We start from the raw sequence: 24,121 nt of genomic DNA, 5'->3' as shown, positions 1-24,121 counted from the left end.
TAATATTAAGGATTTGTTCTTTCCTCTGCTAAGTACTTTCAAATTTTTATCACCAGCTTAAAACCCATTTATATCTCCTGGCTTTTTCCTTAAACTCGCCTTGCAATTTTCAGACCTGGTTCACTCAAAAGCTATTTTGAGAGAATCACTTTTGAGGCGCCAAAACCTTAAGCACGTTACATTTAGAGCCTTTTATTGCATTATTTGTTCTAAATCCTTTTACTTCATCGGAAACCACTTGTTACCGATCCTGCCTTGGAGAGCCTCTCTGTCTGTGAGTGTGTTAATACAGCATTAAGCAGGTTCACATCCTTATAAATTAGAATTAAAAAGTGCCTTCCGGGCTCATGCCACAAATTCTCTTGCAGACTTGAGGAAGCACCGTGTAGAAATCACCCAATAAATTGCCTTCCTGCTTTCCAACGCAGAGAAATGTACAATAATCAAGTGCACAATACAATAGTATTAAAATGCTAAATCATTTTCTAAAGAAAGTGTTTTCCCACCTGGGGCAGTGGTGAAATCTAAAAAAATTTCCCTACCGGTTCCATGGGTGTGGCTTGGTGGGGCGTGGCTTGGCAGTTATGTGGCTGGATGGGCGTGGCCAAGTCAACATCGCTTCTTTGCCCTTATGACCTACAAAAAGAAAATATACCAATTATTTCGTGCATTTAATACTTAAATAAGAATTAGGAAGAATACTTATGTAAGAATACTTACATAAGAGCAATAAAAGTTTGTTGCCTTTTCATCTTTGCTGGTAAAGGCTGCTACTGCAAAAGGAAGAAAAAGAGCTTTGATGGCTGAGGATCAGTGATGGAAGCAATACAAAAGCACACAAAACACAAAAACTAGTTTTAACACAAAAACAACACAAAAGCAACACAACACAGAAGCAGCTGCACCTCACACAAAAGAGCCCCCGGGGACCAAATTTTTGATCCAGCTTAAGAAGGATCTTCCTTGCCTTTAGTGTCACGCATATGTATTAATTAGTTTTATTTTTCTATCTTGTTCACTTTTATGGAGTCTTGTGGCTCCACGGGGTGTTCTTTGCAATTTTGCAAAAAAAATAAAATAAAAAAATTAACCCGTTATATTTCTCCATCTTATATAAGAGAAGAAATAGATATTTAAATCTGTATTAGTTGCACACGAGACTCACCGTTTTGCCTGACCCTTAATAAGAGCAATGTTAGAATTATTAAGATTATTGTAAAAGTAATAACAACTGCTACTAGAATAATCCTATTGATAACCTATTGATAACCTAACCTATTGAGGTTATAATGATCTTTTATCATAATGAGATCATTAAAAGGGAAAATTGCTGTTATTAACATTTGCATGCAATCGGTGGCTTGATGGGAATGGCCCAAAGTCATCCCAGCCAGTATTCACATCCAAGGTAGAACTAGAACTCATCATCTCCTGGTTTCTAGGCCCGCAAATTAACCCCTACACCAAGCTATCAAAATATGGAAATGAAGCTATGGGGATACACCCTGTGGAGGTGTAGGGTTTCCTGCCTAAGCAGGGAGTTGGACTAGAAGACCTCCAAGGTCCCTTCTAACTTTGTTATTCTATATTCTAAACTAGCTGATAACCCGGCTGGATATTTATAGACGTTGAAGCGTTTGTCTGACAGGGGCCTTTCTTCCCCCTACTCCCATGCCCATCATCCCTGCCTTCTCCCTTCCCCCTCCCATGCACTCTTCTTTCCCTGGCACTTTGCCCCAAATCTATGATCCTGGCACTTTGCCCCAAATCCATCTAGCTCTCCTTAATGGCCCAGGCTCTCCCTTCCCCCTCCCATGATATCACAAACAATTGCCACTTTAGGATGCCGCACTTGCTCTGCTGAACAGCCCAGGCATTCCAGAGTTATGCTGAAACACACACACACACAGGGATGTCTTACCACCACCCCAGTATTTGTTTCCAGAAGGTAAGTCATTTGTGTACATTTGGTTGAAATTGCTCGAGGCGCTTCAGAGTTATGCTGGAACATACATATAGACAGACTTTTTTAGAAGAAGGAGAAGGAGAAGGAGAAGGAGAAGGAGAAGGAGAAGAGGAAGGAGAAGGAGAAGGAGGAGGAGGAGGAGGAGAAGAAGAAGAAGAAGAAGAAGAAGAAGAAGAAGAAGAAGAAGAAGAAGAAGAAGAAGAAGAAGAAGAAGAAGAAGAAGAAGATGATGATGATTCGATGGTCCCCACAGACATGCCTTGTTTTTTTCACTCTTTTGTGGAAATTCTGCTTCTCAATGGGGATTAATTGGTTCAGATTCTCATTTTAAAAATCTGTGGCAATCTGCCATTTTGGAACTTTTCACCCCCTGAAGTGTATAAAGTCCTTCCCTGTGCCTTTTAGTAAATACAGTTCAATACAACAGTATTTTCCTGGACTTTCAATCTCAATTAAATTGTACTAGCACCTATCTTGGCAGAGAATTGATTTATGATTAGGGTGAGTTTTTGAAATGTATCATTTGGTTTTATTCCTGTTGTTACACTCTCAATGCTATCATGTTGTAACCTGCCTGCCCAAAGTCTTTTGCGTTGACTAACTGTGAAATACAAAATAATAATAATCCGAATGGAGGCAGAACAGTTGAGAAAGCACAGAGTCTCACAATTACAGGTAGTCCTCGACTTTTCCTCTCTTTCTTTTCCTCCTTTCCTTTCTTTTTTCTTCCTTTCCTTTCCTTCCCTCCCTTTCTCTTTTCTTCCTTTCCTTTCCTTCCTTCCCTCCCTTCCCTTCCCTCTCGTTTCCTTTCCTTGCAAGACTACCCGTATTCATTCTGATCTGCAGCAACTTCTTCTGAAAGGATTTGTGTACCTTTATGAATCTTCTATGTAATATTTTACTGACATCGGTCATAGCTGGGAGCTCACGTGGCTTCTGGATCCCCAGGCACATGGGACAAGTAGTGTCCTCCAAGTCTCGGTTTTGTCACATAACCAATTGCGGTTTCCAGCTGTGTCTCTGGTGCCACATTCCTTGGTAATTGAATTATACTAAAACGGCCACTGGGAAGAAATGCTAATTTAGCGGAATTGCATAAAGGACACTCAAGTAACTGAGATTTAAAAAACAGTTTTGGAGAAGCACAAAAATCTCTAGCTAGAAAAGAAGGACATAGAGGAATAAGACCACCTCGTATTTGAGGAAGTTTGGAAGTGCTAATTTTTGATAATTAAGCAGCTGGGAAAAGATCTATGCCATTAATATTTTGTTATATTTATAGGATTGATGTGTTGTTGTTGTTGTTTTTTGCACTGCTCCTCTGTTCCATATTTAGATTTTGGCATATCAAGAGTTTCTGGAAAGGGGTAGTTTATGTGTTTTATAGATAAATCAATAAAACAATAGAAATGTCTAATAGATATCTCTTCAGTGCATTTATCATATGCATCTTTTTGTCAAAGCCTTTTTTTCCAAATATGTCTTTTAAAGGTCATTTTTCAGAAGAAAATTGAAGACAATAACAGGCTGAATTCATTGGACCCAATCTTTCCATTCATTTTGGCAGATTATCTTAATTTGCTCTCCCTGAAATCCATGATGGATTTCTTTCAAATCAATAGACTTGCGTCTTTTTTTTTCTTTCCCCCAGATTTTTTTAAGGGGAGATGGATAAAGTTTCTCTGAATAGATGCCTTTATTAAATTGGGCTGATGCAGTTGGGTTTAAATTGCCTAGAATCATCCAAAAAAGGTTGGACGGGAATTGAGATTAATCCATTCAAGGGGGAAGGAAGCAAAACAGTCAGACTCATTGTCTTTATTTCAAATTTTATCCGGTCCAGGCTATAAAAAAGTAACAATAAGAATATTAAGCTTTTCTTTTCTTTTTGTTATGGTACCATACATGGGAACCCATAATAAAAGTCCTGGCTTGCAACCATATAATTACAGAAGCCCCCTTTTTTTTGTATGCTGGCATTGTGACAACACTGAAGAACTGGCTTGCATATTGTTTAGATATTTTAAATTTAGTAGCTGGAACAGTAAGATTGTAGAGCCAGAACACACAGTTATAGTTGATTGATTGGAGAGGGCTGGATTCTGCGTGAGGCAATCTGTGCTATGATTGGTTGCAATGGGTGTGGAGGGGGAGTTTCCCTTTTTTCCCGCATTTTTCTTCTGTGTGCTCTGCATGCTGTTTGATTTACCTCATGATGTCACTGATGTGCCATGTATGCTCCAAGATTTTACATATATATAGGTATAGGTAAAGGTAAAGGTTCCCCTCGCACATGTGTGCTAGTAATTCCCAACTCAAGGGGGGGGGGGAAGTGTTAGATATTAGCATATATCGTAGTAAGTCTCCCCTCTGGTCCGCTGCTACAGCGGGAAACAGGTATCGTTCTGATTGGTCGAGGGGTGTACCCGATCCCTATAAAAGGGGAACCCTCCGACCACAGAGCAAGCTGGATCACTACTACTATTAATAAAGAGCTGTTAAGTCACTTCGTGTCCGCAGTCTGTCTCTCGTTGCCCAGATCCAACATTGGCGACGAGGATGGGATCGAGAGGCAGATAGGACGAAGAACGCTACCTCCAGAATCTCCGGATTTGATCCAGCCCAGGAATTCGGCAGAAATTCCGGCCGCCATATCAGATCACCGCAGCGCGGCAAATTCAAACAGAGAAGATGGCGATGCATGCTCCCCCCGCTCCTTTCGACCCAGAAAACGACGAATGGGAAGCCTTCATGATTCGTTTCGAGTGTTTCCTCGAAGCGAACGAATACACGGGGATCACCGACGCAAGGAAGAAAAACATTTTCCTCGGCTACTGCGGAAAGGAAGTCTTCAATACGGCCAGAGACCTCACCGCGCCTACTCCAATACAGGCAGTATCATGGGCGACGTTGCAACAGGCTCTACAGACTCATTACGCGCCAAAACCTTCCCGCCATGTTTGCCGCCAAGCGTTCAACACGAGGAACCAGAAGGCGGGAGAATCTATCAACCAATATGTTGCAGCCCTACGTAAAGCAGCCACACATTGTGGATTCAGAGACCGGGATGAGCAGATTATGGATCGACTCGTTAGCGGGCTGAGAGACATTTCCCTACAAAAGCGGCTGTTAGCAAAAACCAATTTAAGCCTACAGATTGTACTCGAGGAGTCAAGAGCTTCAGAAGCAGCAGACAGATCAGCGGAGACAATTCAACGCGGGTTCAACACTGACCAGCCAGCGCCAAGACACACCAAAGTTCACTACGAGGACACAAGCCCCGCCTACGAGGATCCCGAGTTCGAGGACAGTCACCTGATGCGGAGCAGTCACATGAGGCCTGGGGGGAGACCCGGATCCCGCTTGCCGCCCTGTGCAAGTTGCGGAGGGAATCACCCCAGGTCTACTTGTAGGTTCAGGAACGTTGTTTGTTCGCACTGCAACAAACTTGGGCACATCGCACGAGTGTGCCGGAGCGGAGTCCCTGCCTCATGGCAGCCACCCATGTACCACCAACAGAAGCCCAACCCAGGGGCTTGGCGAAATCAGAAAGGGCGCCCAGAGAGAAATCCACAAGTGTATACCCAGAGAGAAAATTCCCAAAGAGCTGAGCGAGCGTATCCCCAGAGAGATTACTCACAAGGAGCTGAGCGAGCGTATCCCCAGAGAGAATACACACAAAGAGCTGAAAGAGCGTTCTATCAAGACGCTCAACGAAAGTATTTTCAGGATGTAGACGATGAGATAGAGTTGACCCAGAGAGAGGAGTTGCGAACGTATCTCACCACAATACATCAGGTCCGCCCTAAGCGGCCAAAAAGGCTGAGAGTCACAGTCCTCTTGGAGGGCTCACCCTGCGAGCTAGAAGTTGACACAGGATCGACCCTGACGATTATTTCATGGGCATCCATGAAACAGGCTATCCCTAGCCTCAGAAAGAGCCAACTACGCGCTCCAGACGTCCTGCTACGAGACTACCAGGGGAACCAAGTCCCCATCGTGGGCCAAGGCACATTCCACATCCGTTTCAAGGACATCGAAGCCCAGCTGCCCGTGACCATCGCCAGCGCACCATTACAGAACCTTCTGGGGCTTGATTGGTTTGAAGCCCTGGGGTTAGAAGTCACCGGAATCAACGCCGTGAGAAACAGCAGCGCTGAACAGATTTTTAAGGAGTTCGAGGATGTGTTCAGCCCCGGTCTTGGTAAGTATGTGGGTAAACCAATATCATTCAATTTAGACCCCAAAGTGGCGCCAATCCGACTTAAACCGAGACGAGTGCCTTTTGCACTCTGCCCAAAAATAGATAAGGAAATAGATAAGTTAGTGGAGCAAGGAATCCTTGAGCCGGTAGATCACGTGCGCTGGGAAACACCCATCGTGACCCCAGTCAAACCAGACGGATCAGTCCGCATCTGCGCGGACTATAAATGCACAATTAATGTCGCGCTACAACAGAGCGCATATCCTGTGCCTGTAGTACAGCACTTATTGCACTCGTTGGGGCCAGGAAAGGTATTTGCTAAGTTAGACATGGCACAAGCTTACCAGCAACTGCCAGTTGATAGCGCCACAGCGGAGGCCCAAACTATAGTGACGCATAGAGGAGCATTCAAATGCAACCGGCTACAATTCGGCGTGAGCATTGCCCCAGGATTGTTCCAGAGCGTCATGGAACGACTTTTGCAAGGGATACCGGGAGTCGTCCCCTATTTTGACGACATCTTGGTGTCCGCTGCAAACGAGGAGCAATTAAATAAGAGTCAGAATTGTTTTGGCCAGAATCAGAGAAAAGGGTCTCCGCCTTAAAAAGGAAAAATGCCAAATTAACGTGCCTAGCGTAGAATTCCTGGGTTATAGAATCGATGGTCAGGGAATACACCCCACTTCAAAGAAAATTAAGGCGATCCAGGACGCCCCCACACCACGAAATCAGACCGAGTTGCAGGCCTTCCTCGGATTACTTAACTTCTACAGCGTTTTTCTGAGGCAAAAGGCGACCGTTGCTGAGCCACTACACCGTCTACTCCAGAGGAACGCACCATGGAAATGGGGACGATCCGAAGCTGCAGCTTTCGCCGGGGTAAAGCGCCTGCTCACCACTGACTCACTGCTTGTCCAATACAGCCAGACCCTACCGCTGGTATTGACCTGCGACGCATCACCCTTCGGAGTTGGAGCAGTCCTCAGCCACAGGATGCCCGACGGAAAAGAAGCACCCATCGCCTTCTACTCCAGAACTCTTTCATCGGCCGAAAGGAATTACAGCCAAATGGACAGGGAAGCGCTGGCTGCTGTAGCTGGAGTAAAGCGTTTCCACGAATACCTCTACGGCCGCGATTTTGAACTAATTACAGATCACAAACCGTTGTTGGGACTTTTGGCGGGAAACCGCCCCACCCCGGTCTCCCTTTCTCCACGCATGACCAGGTGGACTGTTTTCCTGGCTGCGTATTCATACAAATTGATTCATCGACCGGGCTCCACTCTCGGACACGCAACGCACTCAGCCGTTGCCCATTACCTGACATTCTGCCAGACCCCACTCCAGAAGTACCGGTATTGCTAATTGACTGTTTGGACTCTGGACCAGTTTCTTCATACGACGTTGCAAGGTTCTCCTCTAAAGACAATGTAATAAAGCAAGTTCAAACTTGGGTTTGGAGGGGGTGGCCGAAGGGAAACGTGGGCCCGGAATTCAAAATGTTTTGGTCAAAATGGGACGAACTCTCAGTGTTACAAGGTTGTTTATTGTGGGGGGATCGAGTTGTTATTCCGTATGTTTTACGTAGGAATGTATTAGATGCTTTACATGTGGGTCATCCGGGGATTGTTAGAATGAAGGCGTTGGCAAGAAGTTACGTTTGGTGGCCAAACATGGACAAAGAAATAGAGGAGTGGGTGGCCACTTGCGACCCATGCCAGGAATCGAGACCAGCACCCCCGGAAGCGCCCGCCACAGAATGGGAGAAACCTAAAGCACCCTGGTCGCGAATACACATCGACTTCGCAGGGCCATTCCAAGGTCAGACTTTCCTTATAGTTGTGGATGCATACTCAAAATGGCTAGATGTAGTCCTAATGACTTCAACCACGGCAGAGGCAGTCATTAAGGTTCTACGGCGACTTTTCGCCACTCATGGCCTGCCCGACCTCCTAGTCTCCGATAACGGGCCCCAATTCACGGCCATGCATTTCGAAACGTTTTTAGCAGGTCAGGGAATTCGGCATGCCCTCGTCTCGCCATTCCATCCGGCATCAAACGGACAGGCGGAGAGAATGGTGCGATTCGCAAAAGAGGCCCTCGCTAGGATGGGTCCAGGTGATTGGCAAACACACATTGACCATTACCTCCTAATTCAGCATATTACCCCAAGCGCAACGACGGGTAGGAGTCCCGCTGAACTACTCATGGGCCGCCGTCTACGGTCTCACCTGGACCGTCTTCACCCAAATTACTCTGCCACAGCTCCCCCAGACTCCACAAGCAAAATTCGGTCTTTCAGCATAGGGGATTCAGTATACGCCCACAACTATGCAGGGGGAACATTGTGGATGCCGGCAAAGGTCATTGGCATCACGGGTCCACGATCGTATCTGCTGGAACTAGAAGATGGGCGGAACTGGAAAAGGCACATCGATCAACTTCGGGGTCGCCTAGCACACTCAGACCTTCGAAACGAAGACGAGATTTTCCTGCCTACAGAAAGTCAGCCACGCGAGAGCCCCATCATAGAAAACTACGACACCTGCGAACCAAGCTTGGAACAAGAAAACACGCACGAAGCAGAGCAAACCCCAGACAACGAAACCGAGCAGACTCCAGAACGCCCTAGCAACGAAGGCACAAAACCTCCCGAACGTGAAACAGGAAAAGCACCCGATCCTGCAACCACTTCTAACCAACCCGAACTACAACGCTCCTCCCGAGTAAGACAAACACCCACATACCTAAAAGACTATGTTACCTACCGCAACGTTCCATCTAGGAGGGGAGGGGTGTTAGATATTAGCATATATCGTAGTAAGTCTCCCCTCTGGTCCGCTGCTACAGCGGGAAACAGGTATCGTTCTGATTGGTCGAGGGGCGTACCCGATCCCTATAAAAGGGGAACCCTCCGACCACAGAGCAAGCTGGATCACTACTACTATTAATAAAGAGCTGTTAAGTCACTTCGTGTCCGCAGTCTGTCTCTCGTTGCCCAGATCCAACAGGAAGTGCTCATCTTTGTTTCAAAGCCGAAGAGCCAGTGCTATCCAAAGACATCTCTGTGGTCATGTGGCCGGCATGACTCAATGCCAAAGGCGCACGGAACGTTGTTCTCTTCCCACCAAAGGTGGTTCCTATTTTCCTACTTGCATTTCTTACGTGCTTTCGAACTGCTAGGTTGGCAGAAGCTGGGACGAGTAACAGGAGCTCACTCCATTACGGGGCACTAGGGATTCGAACCGCCGAATTGCTGACCTTTCTGATTGACAAGCTCAGAGTCTTAGCCACTTATATATAAATTTACATATTCTACCTCAATTTTTATTAAGATATTTAAATTTAATAGTTGGAGCAGTGGGGTTGTGCAATGAACCAGAACACAGTTATACTTGATTGATTGGAGAAGGCTGGCTCCTGCATGAGGCAATCTGCACTGTGATTGGTTGCTGTGGGTATTCAGGGGGAATATCCCTTTTCCCCCATCTTTTTCTTCTATGTGCTCTGAGGTTTACCTCATGATGCTCCTGTTCGACTGACTATCTTGTTTGCCATAAATATAGATGTAATATATATTTATTTATATTAAATTACAAATTTGTGTCAGTGCTTCTGACTTCATTTGGACCCTTGCTGGAATTGTGCAGCAATTATATATATAATCCCCTAACTGAAACACTGAAACTCCGGGCAATAAGCTCATCCATCAAAAACAAAAAAACAACCATCAACCGGCACATCGAGATAAATGACATCCACCTACCATTCAAAAGAGACAATAAAAAAGCTACCGAGTGTCCTTGCCAGAAAGCAACACTCAGGCATATATTAGCAACAAGTTTAACATTAGACCAACAACCAGGCTATAAACAACAACCCAGTCAAGGAACTACTAATTAAGACAAATAATGAAATCAAGGAACAACAGTCTAATCAAGAAACCATCAAGAACACTCCTACCAACACTGACGGAGCAAGTCACTTTCATACAAACAAAGAGCAATCCCCACTCCCTTTAGCACTGATGATGTTACCTAGCTGGGTATTGAAACATCTGCAAGAATACAACCAAGCTCAGAGAGCACCAAGCGTCTCATATTTGTCCCTCCCCTTCCCCTTCTTTTTATTCTCTTCCTCCTCCTCCTTATTGGATTCCACTGGCATATGGGAATATTTAAAACAGATAATAGTCTATATATATATATATATATATATATATATATATATATGTATGTATGTATGTATGTATGTATGTATGTATGTATGTATGTATGTATGTATGTGTATATATATATATATATATATATATATATATATATATATATATATATATATATATATATATATATATATATACACACATACATACATACATACATACATACATACATACATACATACATATATATATATATGGCTCTGTGTGTGTATGTTCCAGCATAACTTTGGAATGCCGTGAGCAATTTCAACCAAACTTGGTACACAGATGACTTACTCACTAGAAATACTGTGGGGGTAAGACACCCCTAAAATCCCTTGGGGTGTGCGTTCTGTTAAGATACAGCCTGTTGTGCCTTAAAATGACTTCTACTATACTGCCATAAAATGGCTTCTACTGTACAGTGCAGTGGAGTTGCTATGGTAACAGCTTCACAGTACTCCACAAGGAGGTTCCCCCTGGTAAGGGGAAAATCCAACATTAGAAATTACGTTTGGTCCGGATATTTTCCCCCTGTAAATAAATACCTGGGCAACACCAAGTTATTGGCTAGTTTTGCATATAATACATTGTTAAAGCAGTTGGTAAATTTTTTAGTTGCAAATCAGTTCCTTTTCTCATTTTTTGTTTTTATTCAAACATTTAGTTTAGTATTAATAATATAATGTTCCAATTTTAAAATACTGGAACAACATTACTGCATTCCTGCATATTAAGGCAACTCAATATAAACATTATTATCTTGATGGTAAGGAAAACAACAGAATGGATTTTGGCGTGGGGTTTTTTTTTTTTTTTTTTTGAAAAAGAAAAATTGTAAAATTATAAAGAGAGAAAAGATTCCATTTTCTACACAGAATGAAATGGGGAACTATTTTAGGTATACTAATACCTATTTTTTTACTTAGGATAATACAAAGGGTTTTTATTTATTAATGCAAAATTATCGTCATTATCACCACAAGGTGCAAATCATGTGTTAGATTCTAGTTTGAAATCCTACTTAGGGATAAAACTTATTCATTGATTTGCTACCCATCATTAATCCTCAGATCTGTGAAGCTCACTGGACTGTTGAGAAGGTAAAGAGGCAGCCGTGTGTATTATAATTTCCTTGAAGAAATGACAGAATACAAAACAGATTGACTCTAATGAAGTGTTTTCTACAATGTGATTAAGCATCTTCTCATACAACTGAGGAGACTTAATTCCTCATTCTGTCAAGGCTGTGACTAACAAGGCCAAGCAAATCAGTGTTACGACCTAGGCTTCCCAAGATCATGAAGCAGACTCCTCATCCCGATAAAACCTCTTTTATTTAGGTTAAAGGGAATTCATCTCCGGCAAACAGTCTTTCAAGAGATTTCACAAGTACAGACCTTTATCAGGCTTGGAGAGCTGCCAGGGCCGATATCTTCCAAACGCCAAGCTGTAGCTGATAATACTTGGGAAGAAGTCAGATCTTCACTCTAATGAATGGAACTCTAATGAATGGAACGAATTGACTCCTGCAAACTCCATTCCCCTTTCGCTCCTCTTTATTCTGTATGGGAGGGGCCATCCACCATCCACCTGTGGCTTTACTCCTGAGTTGACCCTTGTTCCTTAGCTGTTCCCTTCTCCTGGCAGCTCTGTGCATGCGCACACTGGGAACAGGCTCCAGCTATTCTTCTGCCTCACTGATGTCTGACTCTGAAGGCAGCTGATAACTGTTGGATGGCCCTGGCCCCATCTCTGCCTCCAACATTGGAAGTTTTTAAGAAGATGTTGGATAACCATTTGTCTGAAGTGATGTAGGGTTTCCTGCCTAAGCAGGGGGTTAGACTAGAAGACCTCCAAGGTCCCTTCCAACTCTGTTATTCTATTCTGTTCTATTCTATCTATTCTGAACCCATTCAAAATTCCATTTCTTAGTCAAATAAGCTTTCAGTTAAACGCACAGCCTAAATTTTAACGCTGCCGGGATGTATTTTCTTCCAGTAAGAAACAGCAGCGGTGGGATTCAAATAATTTAACAACCGGTTCTCTGATTTCTTCCAACAACCAGTTCACCAAACTGCACAGAAAGTTAACAACCGGTTCTCCCAAAGTGGTGTGAACCGGCTGAATCTCACCACTGAGAAACGGGAAAAATGAAAAGAAAAGATCAAAAGCGTGCGATAAACATTTCCAGTTCAAATAGCACTGTAGTAAGGGCGGCTAGTTGAAAGCCATGGAAAATTTGTCAGAGCTCTGACACCAAAACACAGATCCAGAAGTGTCACAGAAGATTAAAATCAATAGGTCCGTAGTTGAGGGCAGAGAAAGATATTTAACTGGTGGACATTTTGACAGAGCCACGTAATGTTCAGCCACGTAACGTCTCTGACAAATGAACTTCCTGGAACTTTGTCATTTCAAGTGAACCGATGAGGTTTGGAGCCTTTTAGCAAGACTTCATTAAAAAAAAATAACATGATGTTTTCATCCTAAGATGTGGCGAGAGGAGTGTCTTATTTTATTTACTGTATTTTTCATGTTTTCGAACAACCCATCTCCCTCAGAAGAAGGTAATTAACTCTTAAATAGGAATTAATTCGTGAAGTGACCTATAGATCAGTTTGTCACAAAACGGACTTCCTAAGTGACACAGGTAATCCTCGACTTATAACCATAATTGGGGCCGGAACTTACAAAATGTCCTTGACTTGCAACAATTCATTTAATGACCATTCAGAATGACAACAGGACTGAAAAAAGTGACTTATGACCACGGTCACAGGACAAAAATTCAGATTTATTTATTTATTTATTTATTTATTTATTTATTATTCGTATTTATAGACCGCCCCCTCTCCCGAAAGGGACTCGGGGCGGTGTACAGATTCTGGGGGCCTGACTCATATTTATGATGGTTGGATTATGCGATCACTTTTTGTGACCATCTGACAAGCAAAGTCAATGGGGAAGCCAAATTCACTTAATGACCATGTTACTAACTTAACAACTGCAGTGATTCACTTCCAAGGTCCCTTCCAACTGCACAAGCAGTCCTCGACTTACAATGGTTCATTTAGTGACCATTCAAATTTAAAATGGCATGGGGGGGAAAAAGTGACTTATGGCCAGTTTTCACACTTGTGACCGTTGCAGCGCCCCCGAGGTCATGTGATCAGAATTTGGACATTTGGCAACTGACCTGTATTTATGACGGTTGCCGTGTCCTGGGGTCACCTGATCCCCTTTTGCAACCTTCTGATGAGCAAAATCAATGGGGAAGCCAGATTCACTTAACAACCATGCTGCTAACTTAACAACTGCAGTGATTCACTTAACAGCGGGGGAAAGAAAAGTTGTACAATGGGGCAAAGTTCATTTAACAAATGTCTCACTTAGCAACAGAAATTTTGGGTTCAATTATGGTCCTACATTCAGGACAACTTGTTTAGCTTGGTTGCCAAGCAGCTGAGTTTTTATCATGTGACCGCAGGAACAGTCGTAATTCACTTTTATCAGGACCATTGTAATTTTGAATGGTCTTTAAACAAACGGCCGTAAGTTGAGGACTACCTGTTCCTTGGTTGGCTTGGGAGTTAAATAGTTGGGAGTTTAAGAAATGAGACATCATTGAAATCAGGGTTTCTCAACCTTGGGAATTTTAAGAGGGATGGACTTCAACTCCCAGAATTCCCCACTGATTGGGGGATTCTGGGAGTTGAATTCTACCCCTCTGAAATTTACCGAGGTTGGGAAATATCGAATAAATCATGGCAATAATAAAATTATATTTAGGATGTCTGTTGAAAACTTCCAAAAAAGCTAGTAAAATGATCTGATATTATAGTTCTGGAGAACAATGGCTCCTCAGGATAAAACTTCTGCGGGATTTCTGACAATTAAAGAAATTATTCAGGAAGGAAGACACATTTTTACCCAAAGAAAATCATGACATGTTGTTCAACTTAGATTCCTAGACAATGAAGGAGGATCAGGGCAAATCTGGAGGTGGGAAATTGAAGCTTGTAATTAAATTCAACAGGAATTCAAAATGTTATTTTTACCCTAATGGGAAAAAGAAAAGGAGGTTTAAATAAACTCCGTCAGATACAGGGAAGAGAACCCAGGAGCAAAAATTAGTTAAATGTTTGCGGTTGTCATATTTTTGGTGGTAAAAAGAAAAAGGCTGAACACATTTAATGGAACAGGCTTCCATCCATCCATCCATTTATTTATTTGATATTTATTCCACCGTTATTATTTTTACAAATAACTAGGTGGCAAAAATATTCAACACTCCTTCCTCCATGTATTTTCCTCAAAATATCAACCCTGTAAAATGGGTTGGGCTGAGAGAGGGAGAGAGTGATGGGTATCTTTGGGCCAATCACCAAGAGACAGTGAGTTCTGGTCCCACTTTACGCATGAAAGTTAGCTGGGTGACTTTGGACCAATCACTGGGAGAAGGTGAGTTCTAGTCCTGGCTTTGCCATGAAACCCAGCTGGGTGACCTTCGTTCAATCACCAGGAGTCTGTGAGTTCTAGTCCCACTTTAGGCACGAAAGCTTTCTATGTGACTTCAGGCCAATCAGTAGGTGATGGTAAATTCTAGTCCTGCCTTCAGCATGAAAGCCAACTGAGGGATTTGGGGCAAACTATCAGGAACGGGTGAGTTCTAGTCCCACCTTAAGCATGAACATTACAGGGGTGGGTTCTGGATCCCGGTACAACCGATACAGTGCAACAGGGCCCGGCGTCCACCACATGAATGTGCGCAGTGTGAGCGCACATGCACGCACTGCATACATGCTTACTTACCATCTGCGATGTTCCGCAATCCCTCTGAGACGCTCCAGCTGTTCGGCAGAGTGTTGCGCAGGGGCCGTATGCTCTGTGCACATGCGTGGAAGCCCCGAAGAGCTCAAATACAGGTAAGGACGGCAGGCGGGCAGGTGGGCCCTCTGGAGCATTGTACCAGAATGATACCCAGTGCTCCCGGCAGGCACTGGTACACCTGTACCGGGGCGTACCGGTCGTAACCCACCACTGGAACATTAGCTGGGTGATTTTGGACCAATCACTGGGAGATGGTGAGTTCTAGTCCTGGCTTTGCCATGAAACCCAGCTGGGTGACCTTCGTCCAATCACCAGAAGTCTGTGAGTTCTAGCCCCACCTTACTTAGTCATGAAAGCTGGTTAGGTGACTTCAGGCCTATCAGCAGGAGACGGTGAGTTCTAGTCTCACTTTAGGCATGGAAGCTGGCGGGGAGATTGAGGGCAAACCACCAGGAGAGGGTGAGTTCTAGTCTCACTTTAGGCATGAAAGTCATAATCTGGATGTCACTACTCATACGTTTTATGTTGAGAAAGACAGAGATTCATCTTTGACCTATCTCTGAAAATGAACCAAAAAATAATGTATTTTTTCCACAGTTGCTATCTTGCCTTTTTCTTCTTCTTCACCTAATCAACATCTCTGGGCCAAGAGAGCAACCGACCTTCGTGTTAATTGGTCTCAGACACCTATTAAGGTGTTTCCATTGCTTCAGCGTTCGTGTGTGAGTAGATAAAGTGAAGCAACTCCCGGTGACAATTATTCTCCCTTTATTTTAAGGCCGGTAGCATCTCCTTTGCAACTTCTGAAATCTCTGACTGCAAGGTTCTCATTAGCTCCCCCACCTCCCCTATTCAAGCTCTTTTCAAATAAATAAGGCGTTCTCCATGTCGATGGCATTGCTTTCCCAGGTTTTATTTCTGCATGTCTCCCAAACAAAGGATGACTGGCATTTTAACCAGCCTACGTTTCCCACCAGAGCTAAGGGACAAAGCTGCAGTAGGTGGTTTGTATTTTAAAAAATGCTGACAAGATAAAATCCGGGGGGGAAGAGAGATAATATCAGGAGTCAGCAGCAAACTTGGAAACTAAACTTTGAAAGAGGTCTGAAGTTCATTTAAGGTAGAAAGAGCTTTACCGATAAAGGAGAATATTTGTAGCTCAGGATTGACCTGAAAAGGTCCTTGGTGCTCTCTGAGCTTGCTTGTTTTCTTGCAGACGTTTCATTACCCTAAGTAGATATCATCATCGGTGCTAGTAAGAAATGGGATTTCTTTTTAATTTATATTCTGGTGACTTGCTTGCTGCTGTGGGTGGGGCTGGTCTTAGAGAGTCTTTGGTTGGCCTGTTTATGGATGTCTCTTTAGCAGTTTTCCAACTTTTAAGTTAATTCTATTAAGCCAGGGGTGTCCAAACTTGGCAACTTTAAGACTTGTGGACTTCAACTCCCAGAATTCCCCAGCCAGCTGGCTGGGGAATTCTGGGAGTTGAAGTCCACAAGTCTTAAAGTTGCCAAGTTTGGACACCCCTGTATTAAGCAAACCAACCCAGGTGACTTCGTTGGCAAGCACATAGCATACAGGTAGTTCTCGACCTACAACCACAATTGAGCCCAAAATTTCTGTTGTTAAGTGAAACAGTTCTTAAGTGGAGTTAAATGAGAAACCCCACTCCCTTCTAGCACTGAGGTTCCAAGTAACCTCCCCACAGCAAACAAAACTCCAAATCGGGTAAATTCCTCAAAGAATACCTTTATTAAATATGCCATATTGGCACAGGCTGGTGAAAACCGACTCTGAATATTCCCGTGGTTTTCACCTAATTAAAAGTAGACGTTTTTCACTTTCTCAAAACAAACTGTCACATGGTCCAATCAGGATACAGTCCAGTTGCTAGGTAACCTCAGTCCAGTGGTGGGATTCAGACAGTTCGCACCACTTTGGGAGAACCAGTTGTTAACTTTCTGAGCAGTTTGGTGAACTGGTTGTTGGAAGGAATCATTAGGGCAGAGACCCGGTTGTTAAATTATTTGAATCCCACCACTGCCTCAGTCCTCTCTTCCAAGTACCTGATGAAATGTCCTTGGTTCTCAAGAGAAAGTATTTTGTTTTGGCTACAAACTCCAGCTATCTCTACTGGAGTTATCCCTTAGTTATGGCAGCCCTGAAGCCTCAAAATGGCTTCAGTCACTCAGCTTCAGGATTGACACTGATGATGTTACCTAGCTGGGTAATGAAACATCTGAAAGAAAATAATGGCTGTCCTATTTTCAACCATAATTCTGGGGTCAATTAGGATCAAAACTCCAGGAATATTTGTAGTTTATCTGCTAACCTATTACGTCGTGTTTTTCTGTAGGAATTCTGAAGCAAGCGTTCCAATCTTAAACTCTGCTGTTTCTCAGCAGAATCTCAGTATAATTCATATTGTGGTATTTAGAGTGTTTTGCCTTTATAAAATATTCATTTCTGAACAAATCCCGGATAAGAACACTCGTATGTATCTTTAATTAGAGCTCTGCAAAACTTTGAAGGGGAGCTTTGCTTCAATAGTAAAAAAATAAATCCTTCTGAAGTGCACATGCTCACACACACTCACACTCGCACACACACACACACACACACAGAAAGAGACACAAAAAAGAGACTTTCCAAAAAGCCGTCAAATTTCTATGTTGGTTCATTATGTTTTGTAAAGTCTTTGAATTTGTTTGCACACGTCATGTTAAGGACTTGGGCTGGAATCATAGACCATAGAACAGAATAACACTTGGACATCTTCAAGGAGTGTTTATACAGTTCTACAGAGGAATTATTGAGTCTGTCATCTGCACCTCTAGAACTGTCTGGGTTAGCTCTGCAACCCAACAAGACAAACACAACTTCAACAGATAAATTAAAACTGCAGAAAAAAACAATTGCTGCCAATCTGCCTTCCATTGAGGACCTGGACCCTGCACGAGTCAAAAAGAGGACCGTGAAATATCTACAGACCCCTCGCATCCTGGACATAAATTGTTTCAACTCCTACCCTCAAAATGACACTTTAGAGCACTGCACACCAGAACAACTAGACACAAGAAGTGTTTTCCCCGAACGCCGTCACTCTGCTAAACAAATAATTCCCTCACCACAGTCAAACTATTCACTAAGGTTGCATTACTATTACTATTAGTCTAATTATCGTTCCTATGCAGGACTGTAATTTTGTTGCTTGTATTCTTACAATTTATATTGATATTGTTTCCTGATTGGTTATTTCTACCCTTTGACTATCATTAAGTGTTGTGCCTTATGATTCTTGATGAATGTATCTTGTCTTTTTATGTACACTGAGAGCCTATGCACCAAAGACAAACTCCATGTGTGTCCAACCAATAATTGTTGGCCAATAAAGAATTCTGTTCTGTTCTATTCTATTCTAACCCCCTGCTCAAGCAGAGACCCCAATAGCATTCTGATCAAAGGGTTGTTTTAATCTCTTCTTGAAAACCTCCGTTCCACTGATTCATTGTTCTCACTGTCAGGAAATTTCTCCTTAGTTCTAAGTTGCTTCTCTCCTTGATTAGTTTCCACCCATTGCTTCTTCTCCTGCCTTAGGGTGGTTTAGAGAACAGGGTTGAGCCCCTCTTTTCTGGGGCAGCCCCTCAAATATTGAAGACTGCTATCATGTCATTCTTCTCTTCTGAACTTTTACAGAATACAGAATAACAATGAAGGTTTCTCTCTCTCTCTCTCTCTCTCTCTCTCTCTCTCTCTCTCTCTCTCTCTCTCTCTCTCTCTCTCTCTATCACACACACACACACACACACACACACACACACACACACATCAAGCAGGAGACCATACACCATTTCAGACAAATGGCTGTTTAGTCTCTTGTTGAAAACCTCCTGCGACGAAGCACCCCCAATCTCTGGTGGCAAGCTGTTCCACTGGTTGATTGTTCTCACTGTTGGGGAATTCCTCCTTAATTCCAGGACGCTTCTCTCCTTGATTAGTTTCCATCCATTGTTTCTTGTCTTGCCTTCGGGTGCTTTGGAGAATAAGTTGACCCCCTCCTCTTTGGGGCAGCCCCTCAAATACTGGAATCCTGCGATCATGTCACCCCGAGTCCTTCTTTTCATTAATCCAGATATGTTTGCAGCGTTCCACAGTCATACAGCTGATTTTACAAAGGGCATCATACCAAACTTGCCAAGCCCTTCATTCATTTACGACTGCCACATTCATTTTATGACAGCTGCATTTGCTTAATGGCCACCCCAAACTAGGTCATAAAATTCACTTAACAACCATGTTGCTAACCTAACAACTGAAGTGATTCACTCAATGCCTGTAGCCAGAAAGAACGTAAAATACAGCAGAACTGGCTGAACAGCTGTTTCGCTGAGCGACAGAAACGCTGGGCTCAATTGTGGTCGTAAATCGAGGACTACCTGTACTTAACTCAAGCAGGACAGTTTTCTTCAGAATACATCACACCTGTCCAACACACTCATTGTAAGTGTTTGTAGTCTAGGGTCCCTTGGAAAGATTTGGAGGATGAAACGAAATGGGTATTTTTTTTTTTTTTGTGATAATACTTTAACAGCACCTTCACCCTGGCACACTTTAATTAACTTTCCAAACAGCCTTTGGAGGGTTGACATCTGCTCACTGGTTGCCTATTTTCTCTAGATGTTATTGTGGTGAGATGATTTTCTATGATTTATCGGTGAATGCATGATGTTAACGCTCTGAATTATTGTGACGAGTACGGATTTTTTTTTTTAAAACAGTGTGACATTATGATTCGCTGAGAAATATGGTGTTTTAACAGTGTAATAAACAAGCACATTAATAAAAATGCCTTTCCATAATCACTGTAATGAAGCCCACAAAAATGAGAGCAGCATTAAAACAAATTTATAAGTTCAGGGTTATGACGGGCTGCCTATCCTAGGAGAAGATGTAGCCTTAGAATAAAAGCCTTAATAATTCACCCAGCCTTAAAACATTCAGAAGAGGGGGTGGATTTCCCCAGCTGCATAAGCCCTGCGTAGATTTAATACAGATAGTCCTCGCCTTATGACCACAACTGACCACCAAATTTCTGTTGCTAACTGAGACATTTGTTAATTTTGCCCCCTTTTGCAACCTTTCTTGTTAAGTGAATCGCTGCAATTGTTAAGTAAGTCACAAGGTTGTCGAATGAATCTGGTTTCCCATTGACAACTGACTCATATTTATGACAATGTCCCGGGGTCACGTGATCCTTTTTTTTCAACCTCTGACAAGCAAAATCAATGTGTCATGCCACCTCCCCCCCCCCCCCCCCCCGGTCAGAGCCTGAATCTGCAGAGGAGGTTGAGACGGAACCGGAGCCGATGGAGATCGAAGGTGGCGGCTTCATTGGCTTTGGAGGAATGTGGGGAGGAGCAGGCCAAGACAGCCCAGGGCCCTCAGGATTGGGAGGGCTTGTTAGCAGGGAGGAACAGGGGCAGGATGACCGAGAGAGGGCAAGCAGTGGATATGAGGAGCGACACAGCTCAGGTGATGGGCAAGGACCTCCCCCTCCTGATCCCCGAGCATGGAGAGTGGAGAAAAGGCAGGAACAGCGCAGGCCGGTCTGACTTCTTGGGAGGAGAGCACCCCGCACCTCTTTACAAGGCACATCTGGGGACTGAGATTTAAGGAGATACTGTAGGGAGGGGCATTTCTCAGGAACAAACACTGGATTGGTAGAATGTGATGTGCCGGTACAGACATTTGGAGTTTGCAGGACTGCTTGCTTCTTCCTGACTTTGTGGACTCATTGTTTGTTCCTTGCTTCATGGATGCATTTCCTTGTTTCTTTGTTTTGCTGCCGTGTGGGTGCGCTTTGCTCTGGGACTGGCCAAGAACGTGGGAGCATTTGAGGGGAAATTTGGAACATTAAAGGGGAGTTTGAACTCTCAGCTGGCTGTGTGATCTCCGTGCCTTGTCGTGGGTCATCACACTTGGTGGGCATGGCAGGGGAAGGATACTATAAAATCTCCATTCCTTTCCCACTCCAGGGGAAGGATACTGCAAAATCCCCATTCCCTCCCCACTCCAGGGGAAGGATACTGTAAAATCTCCATTCCCTTCCCATTCCAGGGGAAGGACACTGTAAAATCTCCATTCCCTCCCCACTCCAGAGCAAGGATACTGCAAAATCCCCATTCCCTTCCCACTCCAGGGGAAGGATACTGTAAAATCTCCATTCCCTTCCCACTCCAGGGGAAAAACACTGTAAAATCTCCATTCCCTCCCCACTCCAGGGGAAGGATACTGCAAAATCCCCATTCCCTTCCCATTCCAGGGTAAGGATACTGTAAAATCTCCATTCCCTCCCCACTCCAGGGGAAGGATACTGCAAAATCACCATTCCCTTCCCACTCCAGGGGAAGGATACTGTAAAATCTCCATTCCCTCCCTACCCCAGGGGAAGGATACTGCAAAATCCCCATTCCCTTCCCACTCCAGGGGAAGGACACTGTAAAATCTCCATTCCCTCCCCACTCCAGGGGAAGGACACTGTAAAATCTCCATTCCCTTCCCATTCCAGGGGAAGGATACTGTAAAATCTCCATTCCCTCCCCACTCCAGGGGAAGGATACTGTAAAATCTCCATTCCCTTCCCATTCCAGGGGAAGGATACTGTAAAATCTCCATTCCCTCCCCACTCCAGGGGAAGGATACTGCAAAATCCCCATTCCCTCCCCACTCCAGGGGAAGGATACTGTAAAATCTCCATTCCCTTCCCATTCCAGGGGAAGGATACTGTAAAATCTCCATTCCCTCCCCACTCCAGGGGAAGGATACTATAAAATCTCCATTCCCTTCCCATTCCAGGGGAAGGATACTGTAAAATCCTCATTCCCTTCCCACTCCAGGGGAAGGATACTGCAAAATCCCTATTCCCTCCCCACTCCAGGGGAAGGACACTGTAAAATCTCGATTCCCTCCCCACTCCAGGGGAAGGATACTGTAAAATCTCCATTCCCTCCCCACTCCAGGGGAAGGATACTGCAAAATCCCCATTCCCTCCCCACTCCAGGGGAAGGATACTATAAAATCTCCATTCCCTTCCCATTCCACGGGAAGGATACTGTAAAATCTCCATTCCCTCCCCACTCCAGGGGAAGGATACTGCAAAATCCCCATTCCCTTCCCACTCCAGGGGAAGGATACTTTAAAATCCCCATTCCCTCCCCACTCCAGGGGAAGGATACTGCAAAATCTCCATTCCCTCCCCACTCCAGGGGAAGGATACTGCAAAATCCCCATTCCCTCCCCACTCCAGGGGAAGGATACTGCAAAATCCCCATTCCCTCCCACTCCAGGGGAAGGATACTGCAAAATCCCCATTCCCTTCCCACTCCAGGGGAAGGACACTGTAAAATCCCCATTCTCCTCCCACTCCAGGGGAAGGATACTGCAAAATCCCTATTCCCTCCCCACTCCAGGGGAAGGATACTGTAAAATCTCCATTCCCTCCCCACTCCAGGGGAAGGATACTATAAAATCTCCATTCCCTTCCCATTCCAGGGGAAGGATACTGTAAAATCTCCATTCCCTCCCCACTCCAGGGGAAGGATACTGCAAAATCCCCATTCCCTTCCCACTCCAGGGGAAGGACACTGTAAAATCTCCATTCCCTCCCCACTCCAGGGGAAGGATACTGCAAAATCCCCATTCCCTTCCCACTCCATGGGAAGGATACTGCAAAATCCCCATTCCCTCCCCACTCCATGGGAAGGATACTGCAAAATCCCCATTCCCTTCCAACTCCAGGGGAAGGATACTGCAAAATCCCCATTCCCTTCCCACTCCAGGGGAAGGATACTGCAAAATCCCCATTCCCTCCCCACTCCAGGGGAAGGATACTGCAAAATCCCCATTCCCTTCCAACTCCATGGGAAGGATACTGCAAAATCCCCATTCCCTTCCAATTCCAGGGGAAGGATACTGCAAAATCTCCATTCCCTCCCCACTCCAGGGGAAGGATATTGCAAAATCCCCATTTTCTCCCATTCAGCTGGGATTCAGGAGGCAGAGAATAGATGGGGGTGTGGCCAGCCAGAGATGGTATTTACTGGTTCTCCAAACTACTCAAAATTTCCACTACCGGTTCTCCAGAACTGGTCAGAACCTGCTGAATACCATCTCTGAACTGCAATGATTCACTTAACAACTGTGGCCAGAAAGGTCATAACATGGGACAAAACTTGCTTAACAACGTTCTCACCTAGCAGCAGAAAAATTTGGCCTCAATTGTGATTGAAAGTCGAGGAATATCTGTATTTGCCCTCCTTCCTTGTGTCAAGCTCACAGCTTGGATTTGAAGAAATCTGGGTTTAGCAACATGAAGACGGAGCCTGACCCTCTGCTAATGTGTTTCAAATCTTTCCGATCCCTTTATCCCTTTCCAAATTAAGCCGCTCTCTGCGCTTTTAAACCCACCGCCATCTGGCTGGCAAGGAACAAGCTGAACTCTTCTACAGAGTTTTGTCTGAGTAAGCTTGCCAGATTTTAGAAAGTGAATGTTCTCCATATTGTTTCTTTTTTTCAGCCCCTATGGTGGCTTCCTTGCTTCGTCCAGCTCTCCCACCCATCCCTGGCTCAAGAGGAAACATATTTGGAATAATGGCAAAAGGTTTTTCCTTGAATGAAGGCAAGGGTGGGCTGCTGGGGGTTCGCAGGAGTTCGGGAGAACCTCTAGCTAAGATTCTGTGCAGTTCTGAGAATCCCCGAATCCCACTCCTGGCTGGCCATGCCCACCCCTCCCCTCCCAGGAGTCTCCATGCAGCTTGTTTTGGATGCAGGTAAGTGAAGGACTTGCACAGAGGCTTGGGAAGACCAGGCCCATTTCCAGCCTCAAGTGAGCCTCCAGAGCCCACGGAGGGCAAAAATC

At 44.3% G+C, this 24,121-nt stretch overlaps 1 long non-coding RNA gene across 1 annotated transcript in view; it reads right to left on the bottom strand.

The window, feature by feature from the left end:
* Positions 1–541: 541 nt before the first annotated feature.
* The window catches only part of LOC309395861, a 43,591-nt gene continuing 20,011 nt past the window's right edge, over positions 542–24,121 (bottom strand). The window contains exons 2-3 of the long non-coding RNA XR_014175996.1: positions 721–773; positions 542–636 (exon numbers count right to left, since the gene is read on the bottom strand). This is a non-coding gene — a long non-coding RNA (uncharacterized lncRNA). The remainder of the gene's footprint in view (positions 637–720; positions 774–24,121) is intronic.

This window comes from Natrix helvetica (assembly GCF_964273705.1).
Source record: "Natrix helvetica genome assembly, chromosome: 7".
In the NCBI taxonomy this organism is placed as follows: Eukaryota; Metazoa; Chordata; class Lepidosauria; order Squamata; family Natricidae; genus Natrix; species Natrix helvetica.
Note: the sequence above shows the minus strand (reverse complement) of the source record. Positions and strands in the feature narration are given on the sequence as shown.